Below are 13,899 nucleotides of genomic sequence, written 5' to 3' on the forward strand. Positions count from 1 at the left end.
GTGTCATTGATAATAAATACTGATGCCTCCCTCACAACTAGTAAAGACACTTCAGCAATATATTCAAAAATTATTCAGTTTAACCAAATTGTATTTATATCAGAGTCACAAGGATGGCTGTGATTAGGAAGATAATTAGCATGATTAATCATAAAATAACAAAATCAACAAAAAACACAGGATTATGTCAATAGATCCAGAAAAGACATCACTATATCAAGAGATTTTCACTTCCTCAACATGGAAACTCTCTCTGCCAGCCCAGGTTACAACCTGTCTGTAACTTAGTCCTCAAAAGCTGCCTGAGGCTTGGAGACCTTAAGTAGTATACCATTAATCACACAGATAGAAAACGTAAAGAATGTTTTCTACCATAACCTTCTCTCATGGATGCACATAAGTCTTTTAAAAATACAGAACTTTAAACATTTTTTTACAAATGTTGGAAAAAGTTTAACATGTCTCAACATTAAAAAAAAAAGCAAAAACCAAGAGTTAACATTATTATTAGGGCAGCCAGATGGCACAGTGGATAGAATGCTGAGCCTAGAGTAAAGAAGACCTGAGTTCAAATCCAGCCTCAGACACTTACTTAGTAGCTGTGTGACCCAGGGCAAGTCACTTAACCCTGTTTGCCTCAGTTTTCTTATCTGTAAAATGAGCTGGAGAAGGAAATGGCAAACTACTCCAGTATCTCTGCCAAGAAAACCCCAGATGGGGTCAGCAAAGAGTAGGAAAAGACTGAAAAACGGCCGAACAGCACAATGTTAATTTTAATAGAGAAAAATTTCCCCAAAAGTGTAGAGTTGAAACAAAGATGCTATCTCTCTTTCCTAATATTTAACATAGCGATCAAAATTCTAGCTACCCTAACAAAACAAGAGAAAGAAATTAGAGGAATTAAGGAAAAGGTATTGGCAAAGAGGAGACCAAATCATGGTACGTATAGATCTGACACTTGCTTGGAAAATCATTAAGAGGCAATGAAGGAACTAATTAAGATGAATAATAGCATCCTCGAAGTAACAGAACACCAAAGGAGACAGTATATAAGCTTCGTATGGGCAGAAATTGTTTTCATGCTTGGCTGCATATACCTACCTTCTAACACAATGACTATCACATAGTAGGCTAATTAAAAATTCTAGTCAAATTGAATTGAATTAAACCACAATATTCATCAATATTTTTGCATAATACTAAAAAAAGGAAAAAAAAGAAAAATTTCATTTAACTACAAACTGTATAACATATTTTGTGATGTAGCTGCCAAGATACACATAGGACTTGTGTAAATATAGCTACAAAACAATATTTATGAAAATAAAGGAAAATCCAAGCAATTAGAGAGATATTTAAAAGGTAACAGCAGGATCTTGCAAATATAATAAAAAATGATACTGCCTAATTTAATCTACAGAATTTGTACCATGCCAGTAAAACTACCAAGCAGATACTTTATGAAACTTTTTGTCGTCAGTCCTTTCAGTCATGTCTGATTACTTGTGACCTTATTTGGGGTTTTCTTGGCAAAGATTATTGGGGTGGTTTGCCATTTCTTTCTCCAGCTCATTTTATAGATGAAGAACTGAGGCAAACAGGGTTAAGTAACTTGCCCAGGGTCAGACAGCTAAGTGTCTGAGGTCAGCTCCAAACTGAGGAAGAGGAGTCTTTCTGACTCCAGGCCCAGCACTCTATCCACCGTATCACCTGGCTGCTCTTACTTTATAGACCTAGACAACATAATGATAATTCCAAATAAAATAACAAAAAGTCAATAATTTCAAGGAAAATAATAAAATAAAGTATTAATAAAGAGGTGCAGCATTTCTAGACCTCAAATAATATTACAAATCAGTAATTATCAAACTATTTGGTATTGGTTAAAAAGTAGAAAAATATTCAGTAGAATATTAACAAGATTTTATTAAGTTCAGGGTAGGAAATAGAATTTCATCATAAAAAGCTATAAAAAGGCCATTTTGGCTGGACCTTCATGTGTATAAAGGGAAGTAATGTGCAATAAGGCTAGAAAGGTAGGTGGTACCAAGTTCTGCCAAACAGAATTTTATTTATTTGTTTATTTTACTGTGTAAGTTCTATAGAGCATCGGGGTTTATTGGAGAGTAGTATACACATAGTCAGATCTGCACTATATCATTTTGGTATTTATGTGGGGGATGAATTGAAGAAAGGAGAGACTTAAGATGGAGAAACCAGCTAGGGTCCTGTTTTTCAGGTGAGAGACAATGAGGACCTCAGCTGGGATGATGGCTGTGTCATCGAAGAGAAGGGAAAAAGAGGTTAGATGTGAGAAATGGTGGGGATGTAGAAGTGACAAGATCTGGCAGCTGATTAAATATATGTAGTGAGTGAGAGTTAAGAATTGAGAATGACAGAAGTATTGCAAATAAAAGTGATCAATTATCATGCAGTGGTGTTAAACTCAAATAGAAATATATCTCTTTGGGCTTTGACTTAGGAAAACCACAAATTAACATTATCTATGTTGTAGTGTATTTTAATTTATTCTATTAAACATTTCCCAATTATATTTTAATCTGTTTCCTGCAACACTTGTGGTCACAAGTTTGACATCTATATAAGGTACATTGTCTCTTTCGGATCCTTTCGTAGAGAGTGGGTTAGTGATGAAAAGGGAAGAGAAAATATTTTTGTGTAAAAAAAGAGATTTATGACAGCTGTCAAAAGATATAGAATAATACTCATTTTTGGTGAATTTTTAAGTATTTTATTTTAATTTTCCCTAGTTACACGTAAAAAGAATTTTAAACATTCATTTTTAAAACTTTGAGTTCCAAATTCTCTCCCTTACTCCCTCTCCCCTCCCCCCCTCATTGAGAAGGCAAGCAGTTCTATAAAGGTTACACAGGTGCACTCCTGCAAAACATATTTATGATAGTCATGTTATGAAAGAAAACAAAGATAAAAAAAACTCAAGAAAAATAAAGTAAAAAAAAAAGGATGTTGCAATCTGGATTCAGACACCACCAGTTCTTTCTCTGAAGATGGATAGCAACTTTCATCCTAAGCCAGAGTTGTCATGAATTGCTGCATTGCTGATAATAGTCAAGTCATTCACAGATGAACACTGCACAATATTGCTGTTTTCTTCGTACACTGCACATTTCACTTTGCATCAGCCCATGCAAGCCTTTTCAGGTTTTTCTGAGAGTATCTTGCTCAGAATTTCTTATAGTACTCTAGTATTCCATCATAATCATGTACCACAACTTGTTCAGCCATTCCCCAACTAATGGCATCCCCTCAACTTCTAATTCTTTACCCCCAGAAAAGAGCTGCTATAAATATTTTGCACATATAGGTCCTTTTTCTTTTTCTTTCTTTTTTTTTTTAATCTCTTACGGGACACAGATCTAGTAGTGGTGTTACTAGGTCAAAGAGTATGCATGGTTTTATAGCCCTTTGGGCATAGTTCCAAATTGCTCTACAGAATGGTTGAATCAGTTCACAACTTCACCAACAGTATATTAATGTCTCATTTTCCCTACATCCCCTCCACCATTTGTCATTTACTTTTGTGGTCCTATTAGCCAATCTAATAGCTATGAGGTAGTACCTCAGAATTGTTTTAATTTACATTTCTCCTGTCAGTAGTGAGTTAGAGCATTTTTTTTCATATGGCTATAGATAACTTTGATTACTTTATCTCAAAACTGATCATATCTCTTGCTCATTTATCAATTGGGAAATGGCTCTTATTTTTTATAAATTTGACTCAGCTCTCTATATGTTTGAGAAATGAGGCTTTTATCAGAGAAACTTGCTTCAAAATTTTTTTCACAGTTACTACTGCTAATTATATTTCCCTCCATCCTATTCCCCTCCCATTTATTTTCGCTCTCTCCTTTCACACTGTCCCTCCTCAAAAGTGTTTTGTTTCTGACCACCCCCTCCCCCAATCTGCCCTCTTTTCTATCACTGCCCCCACTCTTACCCCTTTCCCCTCCTACTTTCCTGTAGATTAAGATAAATTTCTATGCTCAATTGAGTGTGTATGTTATTCCAATTTTGAGCGAATTCTAATCAGAGTAAGGTTCACTCACTCGCCCTCAACTCCCTCCTCTTCCGCTCCACTGTAAAAGCCTTTTTCTCACCTCTTTCAGGTGAAATAATTTCCCCATTCTACCTCTCCCTTTCTCTTTCTCCCAGTGCATTCCTCTCTCACTCTTAAATTTTATTTTTTAGACATCATCTCCTCATATTCAACTCACATCTGTGTCCTCTATCTATATATACTCCTTCCATCTACCCTAATAATAAGAAAGGTCTTATGATTTATAAATATTATCTTCCCATGTAGGAATATATATATATATTCCTACATGGGGAGATATATCTATATGTGTGTGTGTGTGCGTGTGTGTCTGCGATCCGGATTATGTTTCCACAGTACTTGAATTGTTTATTTCTGGCTGCGTGTAACATTTTCTCCATGACCTGGGAATTCTAGAATTTGGCTATAATATTCCTAGGAGTTTTCCTTTGGGGATCTCTTTCAGGAAGTGATTGGTAGATTCTTTCAAGTTCTATTATACCTCTAGTTCTAGAATATCAGGGCAGTTTTCCTTGATAATTTCTTGAAAGATGATGTTTAGGCTCTTTTTTTGATTATGGCTTTCAGGTAGTCCAATAATTTTTAAATGATTTCTCCTGGATCTGTTTTCCAGGTCAATTGTTTTTCCAATAAGATATTATACATTGTCTTCTATTTTTTCATTCTTTTGGTTTTGTTTTATTGTTTCTCATAGAGGCATTAGCTTCCATTTACTCCATTCTAATTTTTAAGGAATTATTTTCTTCAGTCAACTTTTGGACCTCCTTTTCCATTTGGTCAATTCTGCTTTTTAAGGCATTTTTCTCCTCATTGGCTTTTTGGACCTCTTTTACCATTTGTCTTAGTCTGTTTTTAAGGTATTATTTTCTTCAGTAATTTTTGTGTCTGCTTTACTAAGCTGTTGACTTGTTTTTCATGATTTTCTTGCATCACTCTCATTTCTCTTCCCAATTTTTCCTCTATCTTTCTTATTTGACTTTCAAAATCCTTTTTGAGCTCTTCCATGGCCTGAGACCAATTCGTAGTTTTCTCGGAGGTTTTGGATGTAGGAGCCTTGACTCTGTTGTCTTCTTCTAAGTGTATGTTTTGATCTTCCTTGTCACCAAAGTAAGTTTCTATAGTCTGAGTTTTTTCTGTTGTTTGCTCATTTTCCCAGCCAATTACTTGACTTTTTAACACTTTGTTAAGGTAGGGCTCTGCTTCCAGTGTGTAGAGGGCACTGTCCCAAGCTTCAGGGGTTTTGTGTAGCTGTTTTCAGAGATACTTCTAGGGACCTGTAAGTTTTCAGTTCTTTCAAGGTGGTATGATCTAAGGAGAGGTGTTTAATACTCTTTTGGCCTGTGCTTTGACCTGTGAGAGACCACAAGCACTCTTTTCCCTCCTGGAACTGCTGAGTATAGGCAGAGCAATAGAGTCCTTCCACGGTGCTAGCAAAAAGATCCCTGTAATCTCCTCCTGGCCAGTTGTTCGACCCCCTTGCTGTCTGTGGGCTGAGAGCTCCAGAAGCAGTCACTATCACTGCCGCTGCTGATTCAGTGGCTCACAAGGCCTGCTCCTGGTGTGCTGGGGCTGGGCCTGCACTGACTGTGCTCCTCTCTCTGTCTCACCCAGGTACAACAGACCTTTCCTGCTGACCTTCTAAGTTGTCTTTGGTGTCTGTGAGTCTGGAAACCACCACTGCTGCCACTGATTCAGTCACCCTGAGGCCTGTTCTGAGTTTGCTGGGGCCTGATTTATGCTAACGTGGCCTGTGCTGGACTGTTCTCCTTCCTCTCTCACCCTGGTGCGGCAGACCTTTCCTGCCAACCTTCCAAGTTGTCTTGGGAAGGAAATTTGTTTCACTCCATCTCTTTGTGGGTTCTGCTGCTCTAGAATTTGTTTAGAGTCATTTTTATTTATTTGTTTGTTTGTTTGTTTGGTGAGGCAATCAGGGTTAAGTGACTTGCCCAGGGTTACACAGCTGGTAAGTTTCAAGTGTCTGAGGCCAGATTTGAACTCAGGTCCTCCTGATTCCAAGGCTGGAGTTCTATCTACTACACTACCTAGCTGCCCCTAGAGTCATTTTTAAAGGTATTTGGAGGAATTGGGGGGGGGAGCTCAAGGGAGTCCCTGCCTTCACTCCGCCATCTTGGCTCCACACAATACTGTTGTTTTAGATAAAGATGTTGATACCTAAAAGTAGTAGGAAAGGAACTTTGTTTTCATAAAAACTACATATATATGCATATATATATATGTATATATATGCATATATATATATGTATATATATACATATGCTTTGGGCAGAAAATGAGCTGTGGCATAAATACAGACTGAAATCTCCTTGTCAACAGTGTCAAATGATGCCTCACTTGTGCGTGAATGGTTTAATATTTTAAAGAAACAGAAAAAGACTTTAATTTATTTAAAATAAAAGAAATGTGAGTGTAAAGAAACACCTTTTCAAAGTTACTGGAGGAAACATTGGACCATTTTTTGTATTTGAGAGTTTCAGGGATAGTGGTACTTAAACCCATTTGCATATAGATGTTTTATGACTAAAAAGGGGGTAATACTAAAAAAGTGAGAAATCATATAAATGTTTGAAAACTGTGGGATGATTGAAAAGAGACTGTCAATTTCATGGAGGAAATTTTGGGGAGGTTTTTTTTTTTTTTGGGCTAGGCAATGGAGTTAAGTGACTTGCCCAGGGTCACACAGCTAGTGTTATGTGTCTGAGGTCACATTTGAACTCAGGTCCTCTGGAATCCAGGGCCAGTGCTCTATCCACTGCACCACCTAGCTGCCTCAGGGGAGTTTTTTTGGTTGTTGTTGTTTTTAAGTGATAGGCAATAACTCTTATTTAAGCTTTTGAAGATATAGAAACCTGAGTAAAATGGAAGACACAGAGGGAGAACTGAATAGTAGATCTGTTGGAGCTATGGGACCTAGAAGCAGTTAGCTGACAGAAGGCTTCAGTCGAGCAATTTCTAATTGGTGAGAAAAAGAAATCATTTTATTTGCCCATAACTACAGTAACAGTTATAACCTTTCATATGCCACCTGGAGTTGGAGAGAATACAACCTTCTGTTGCTCTTTGCTCCCACCTCTGGTTTAAGAGCAAACAGCTGAGAGGGTTTTGCTGTTTGTGTTGTATGCTGATGCATGTTGGCTAGGTTTGCTGGTCTTCCTTACAGAGTCAATCTCATCAGTGTTGCCATGAATTTCATGTTGATTGAATAAGGCAGCATCTGGGTGAATGAATAAGTAGCTAGTTTGGTCTATTACAGTCAGAATTATACAGTTTGATAAGTTCTCTGACTTAAAGGGAACTGCTATTCATATTAAGAGGTAATAATACTTTCTTAGTGCTTAACACTTGGCTCACAGTAGGTACTTAATAAATGTACATTGATTAATTGATTACTTTCTAGCAAGTATTTGTACCTAGAATACAGAAGATTTGCCAGTGGAAGAACAGTAAGGACCCACAGAGAAATCCTAAGCAGGAAAGCAGTTTTGTATTAATCTGGGTATTTTATGTTTTTCTAAATGCTCGTTTATTTCATTTAAGTTGTCAGTTTTATTGGCATGTAGTTGGACAAATTAGTTTCAAATAATATCTGTTTTTTCTTCATTTGTTGGGAATTATCTTCTTTCATTTTTTAAATCGGTAATTTGGTTTTTCTCATCTTTTTAATCAAATTAAGGTAATGGTTTGTCTATTTTATTTTTTCAAAAGAGCAGCTCCTAGTTTTATTTATAAACTCAATGTGTGTGTGTGTATGTGTGTGTGTGTGTGTATTTTGCTTTTTATTTTGTTAATCTCTTCTTTGATTTTCAGGATTTTTATTTGAGTATTTAATTGATTTTCCTGGTGCAGTTCACACACTCCCCTTCCCTGCCTTTTTTCTTAATATATAATCTTCAATAGTTGCTATAGATAAAGAAAAAAATCATTTCCCAGTTAGCTTGTCTTCCATACTGTCATTGGTATCATGAGTCTCTCAAACAAATAAATAAATTTTCTTATAGTCACACTTTACATTTTAATGATCATTTTTACAAATGAGAATAAATTATATTCTGACCACAGAGTAGTTATAATTTATAAAGCACATTAATGCATCCAGTAATTTAAGAATTTTCCCCAACTTTGTGGTATATGTTATCTTATAGCTTAAAGGTGCTCAGTATTACATAAATGGAATATACTGTGGAGCTATTCAGGTGATGAAATATATTTCTTTAATGATTCATGCTTCGTGGTTAGTCAACAGGAAAACACATAATTTTTTTTTAAGTTCTGAAAGGAAATGGCTATAATTTGGAAACTTTACCCAGAGTAGTATTTTCCAAAATGTATTCTAAAGAATTCTGGTTTTCCATGTGATATGAACAAAGGTTCTATGAAGGAGGAAAAAATGCCAATGCTAAAGACGTTTTTCCCTTAATAAAATATTAAACATGAATTTTGTAGTTTAAAATGCTTATTACATATAGAATTTGGGGTAGTATGAAAGTAGAATTAATTTTTCTGCTTTGTTTCTTTATCCTACTGCAATATTTGGAGGTTCCGTCAGTAGATTTTATGTTCAAAAAGTGTTCTGAGTACCTATTAATTTGGAAAATACTGAACTAAAGGCATGATAAGGCTTTCCCCCCTTTCTTGGTATGTCTGAAGCTAGGAGATATGAAGTATTATCTAATCCAACTCATGGCACCAATTTCCTTTACTGCTGATAAAAAGAGGAAGTAAATATTCTGAGAAAAATATACTGTCATTTTATGGGTCCAGAAAATCACTAATGCTGCTTTTCAGGAGGAGTATAAAAGAATATCACTTATACATCTCATCTTGACTGCACACACATAGGAAAGTATAAAAAATTAAAGTAGTTCATTTTTATATTGTTCACCCATAAGAAAAGAACTAGAAGTTATGGAAAAACACATGATTCCATCATTTAAATTGACTTCCAGATTCAAGTTTGTCTAGGTCACTCTGGAGAGTAGTCTAATATAATCTTAAAAATCTCTAGGCAGGTAGAACATTAGAAACTTTCTCAATAAATAGAGGAGTAAAACAAGGATTTCTCCTTTCCCTTCAATTATGTGACATTGTTCTAGAAATGCTTGCAATACCTTTAAGACAAAAGAAAGGAATTCAAGGCATAAAGATAGGCAAAAAAGGAGACAAAAATACCCTTATTTAATGGTGACATGATAATATACTTACAAATCCCGGGAATGTATAAAGATACAAAATAAACCTCAAAATATCAATAATTTTTCTACATAGAAATAACAAAATCCAAAAGGAATAATAGAAGTCACAGTGGAAATAATTATAAAATGCATAATTGGAGTAGGGAGATACTTGAAGAGGTATTGCATTAATCCATGCAAAAGGTGATGAAAGAATGTCCCAGGATGGTGTCAGTGTTAGTGGAGACAAGGTAGATTATACAAGAAATATTGTGAAGGTAGACTTGACTAGACTTGGCAACAATTTTGATATGGGGAGGAGGAGGTGGTGAGAGTGAGAAGTCAAGGATAATAATAATAATAATAATAATAATAATAATAATAATAATAGTGATAATAATAACAACTAGCACTTACATAGCACTTACTATGTAGCAGGCTCAATGCTAAGTGTTTTACAAGTATTATTACATTTGATCTTCACACAATCCTGAGAGGTAGGTGCTATTATCCCCATTTTACAGTTGAGAAAACTGAGGCAAATAGAAGTTAAATGACTTACCCGAGGTCACAGAACCGGTAAATGTCTGAGGCTGGATTTGAATTTAGGTTTCCCTGTCTCCAGGTTCAGAACCTAGTTGCTTTGAATGACAACATGACTGTGAGCCTGAGTGTCTGGGAGAATTGGTAGTACCCTTGACAGTATTAGGAAAAGTTAGGAAGAACTGAGGAAAAGATATAACCCCAGTTTTGGACTAAGATGTTTATGGTACATCTAGTTTGAGATGTACAATAAATATTTGGAGATGAAAGACTGAAGGTCAAGAGAAATAAGGGTTGAATAAATAAAATAAAATAAGGGGCAGCTAGGTGGTACAGTGGATAGAGCACTGGCCCTGAAGTCAGGAGGACCTGAGTTCAAATCTGGCCTCAGACCAAACATTTGACACTTACTAGCTGTGTGACCCTGGGAAGTCACTTAACCCCAATTGCCTAAAAAATAAAATAAATAAATAAAATTTTAAAAATAAATGAAAATAATTTAAATAGAGATATATTTAAGGTATTTATCTAAAACCATCAGCAAGTATTATTTGTAATGGGGATAAGCTAGAACCTTCCTAGTTAGATCAAGTGTAAAATAAGGATGCCCACTATCACCAATATTATTCAATATTGTATTGGAAATCCTAGCAATAACAATAAGAGAAGGAAAAAAAATAGAAGGAATCAGAATAGAGAATGAGGTAATAAAACTATCTCTTTTTGTAGATGATAGGATGATATACTTAGAAAATCCCAAAGACTCAACTAAAGCAGGATACAAAGTAAATCCACATAAATCATCAGCATTCATATATATCACAAACAAAATCCTGCAAGAAGAGATAGTAAGAGATACCCTATTCAAAATAATTCTAGACTGTAAAATACCTGGGAATACCACCTGTCAAAACAAACCCAGGGACTATATGAATAAAACTATTAAAACCTTTTGATACAAATAAAATCAGATTTAAATAATTGGAGAAATATTAATTGTTCATGAGTAGGCAAGTCAATATAATAAAAATGACAATTTTACCTAAACTAATTTATATATTCAATGCCATCCCAATTGAATTACCAATTTTTTTTTTTACTGAATTAGAAAAAAAAAACAAAATTTATTTGGAAGAACAAAAGATCAAGAATAGTAAAGGAACTAATAAAAAAAATGTAAAGGAAGGAAATTTAGCAGTACCCAAGCTTAAACTGTATTATAATGCTATAATTATCAAAACTATCTGGTACTGGATAAGAAATAGAAAGGTAGATCAGTGGAACAGAGTAAACATACGATTTACAGCAGCAAGTAAATGTAGTAACCTTATATTTGACAAGTGTAAAGACTTGAGATTTTGGAATAAGAATTCATTATTTGGTTAAAAAAATTGTTGGGAAAACTAGAAAGCAGTACGGCAGAAAATAGGCATAAACCAGTATCTTACACCATTTATCAAGATAAGATCAAAATAGGTACATGACATAGATAAAAAGAGAGATATTACAAGAAAATTAGAAGAAAATGGAATACAGCACCTATCAGACTCATAGTTAGGCAAACAATTTATGAATAAAAAAGAGATAGAGAGCAGTGTGAAGTGTAAAATGGATAATTTCAATTATATTAAATTTAAAAGGTTTTGCACAAATAAAATAAATATAGCCAAGATCAGAAGGAAAGCAGAAAATTGGGGGAAATTTTTTATAGACAGATTCTCAGATAATGGTACAACCATCTGGAATTATGCTCAAAGAGTTATTAAACTGCTTATACCCTTTGACCCAGCAATGCCACTATTAGGTCTGTTTTCCAAGATGATTGGGGAAAAGGAAAAGAACCTATATGTTCTAAAATATTTATAGCAGCAATCTTTGTGGCGGCAAAGAACTGGAAATTGCACGGATGTCTATCAATTGTAGAATGCCTGAACAAGTTGTGGTATGTGATTGTGATGGGATACTACTGTTCTATAAGAAATGATAAGCTCAATGATGTTAAAAAAAAACATGGATAGATTTGCATGAAATAATGAAGAGTGAAATAAGCAGAGCTAAGAGAACATTGTATACAGTAACTGAAGAGGATGATAAAGTTCAGGAGTTGGATCATTCAAAAGGAATTCAGGTGGCAGATATTCTTCTAGTCAAGAGAGCTTTATTGATACAAAAGCAGCAGGCTAGTTCAAAGATGGGATCACAGAACAAGGAACTTAACTTGCAACATTTGTTCCAGTATAGGCGGCTAATCACATACCCAGAGTATGGGCTAAAGAAATAAGGTTTTTGTTATGTGACAGATCTTCCTGTTACTGGGCATATTAGACGAGGCCCTCTTAGTAGTTGGGAAAAGTTAGCCTCAAAGGTTCCCATTGTTGCTGGGCAAAAGTCAGCTTCATCAATAACAACAATATTGTTTTAAGGACAACTATGAGTGACTAAGTCATTTTGATGATTATAAATACCTAAGTTAACTACAAAGGTCATGCAAAGGAAGAAGGTATCTGCATTTAGAGAAATAACTGATAGACAGAAGTATATGTAGAATCATTTTTACATATATATACCTTTTTGTGTCTACTGGTAGCCATTTCTAGGGTCAGAAGGGAGGAGGGAAGAAAAAAAGGGGAAAAAAAAGAAAGTTATATGATAACTTTATTATATATTTAAAAGGAATAGCAAGTTATACATAATAGGCTTTCAGTTTCATGTACAATCATCTTTTTTTCTATTCTACTGTGTTATGGAAATGATTGTTTTATTTCTTAAATTCAGAATAAAATAAAATTTTTTAAAAAAAAGAGAGAGATTGGGTGCAGATGAGATCACCAAGAAAAATAGTATAGAAGAAAATGAGAAAAGGGTCCAGAATAGAACCTTAGGGAACACTTGTAGTAAGCAGGTGTGACCTGCATAAAGATCCAGCAAAGGAGAGTGAAGAGCAGTCAGATAGGTAGGAAGAGAACATAACAGGAGAAAGCAAAAGCACACAGAGAAGACAACATCAAAGGGGAAAGGGTGATTAATGATGTCAAAGATGTCAAAGGATGCAGAGAAGTCAAGGAGGAAGGAGTGAGTAAAAGCCATTAGATCTGACAAGAGATCATTGATAATTTTGGAGAGAGCAGTTTCAGGTGAGTAGGATGATGTAGGAAACCAGGCTGCAGAGAGTTAAGAAGAGAATGATAGGAAAGGAAGCTGAGGCACTGATTGCAGATGACTACTTTGAGCAGTTTAGTCACAAAATGGAGGAGAGATACAGGATTATATCTAGAGTCAAGTGAGGGATTTTTAAGGAGTCACCAGAGTGATTATAAGGAGTGGAAAAGTAACCACAAGACAGAGAGAGATTGAAGAATAGTGCAAACTGGGAGGATAAAGGGGACAATCAGATGAGGAAGATAGGATGGAATACAATGACCTATGAACATAAAGGAATTTGCCTCAGCAAGAAGGACAATTTCTTTTTTTTTTAAACACATTTATTTATTTTTAGTTTTCAACATTTACTTCCACAAGATTTTGAGTTCCAAATTTTCACCCCATCTCATCCCTCCCCCCACCCCAAGATGGCATGCATTCTGAATACCCCTTCCCCTAGTCTGCCTTCACTTCTATCTCCCCCCCTTCTCTTATCCCCTTCCCATTCTATTTTCCTGTAGGGCAGGATAGATTTCTGTACCCCATTTCCTGTATTTCTTATTTCCCAGTTGTATGTGAAAACATTTTTTTAAACATGTGTTTTTAAAACTTTGGGTTCCAAATTTTCTCACTTCCTCCCTCCCCACCCACCTTCATTGAAAAGGCAAGTAACTCCATATAGGTTATACATGTGCAGTTATGCAAAACACTTCCACAGTAGACATGCTGCGAAAAACTAACACTATTTCCCTTAATCCTATCTTGCCCCCCTCATTTATTCTATTCTTTCTTTTGACCTTGTCCCTCCTCAGAAGTATTTGTTTCTGATTATCCCATTTCCCAATCTTCTCTCCTCTCTATCATCCCCCTATTCTCTTGTCCCCTTTCCCCCCTATTTTCCTGTAGGGTAAGACAGATTTCCATACC

This window comes from Vombatus ursinus, unplaced genomic scaffold (assembly GCF_900497805.2).
Source record: "Vombatus ursinus unplaced genomic scaffold, bare-nosed wombat genome assembly UNPS02011431.1, whole genome shotgun sequence".
Classification (NCBI taxonomy): domain Eukaryota; kingdom Metazoa; phylum Chordata; class Mammalia; order Diprotodontia; family Vombatidae; genus Vombatus; species Vombatus ursinus.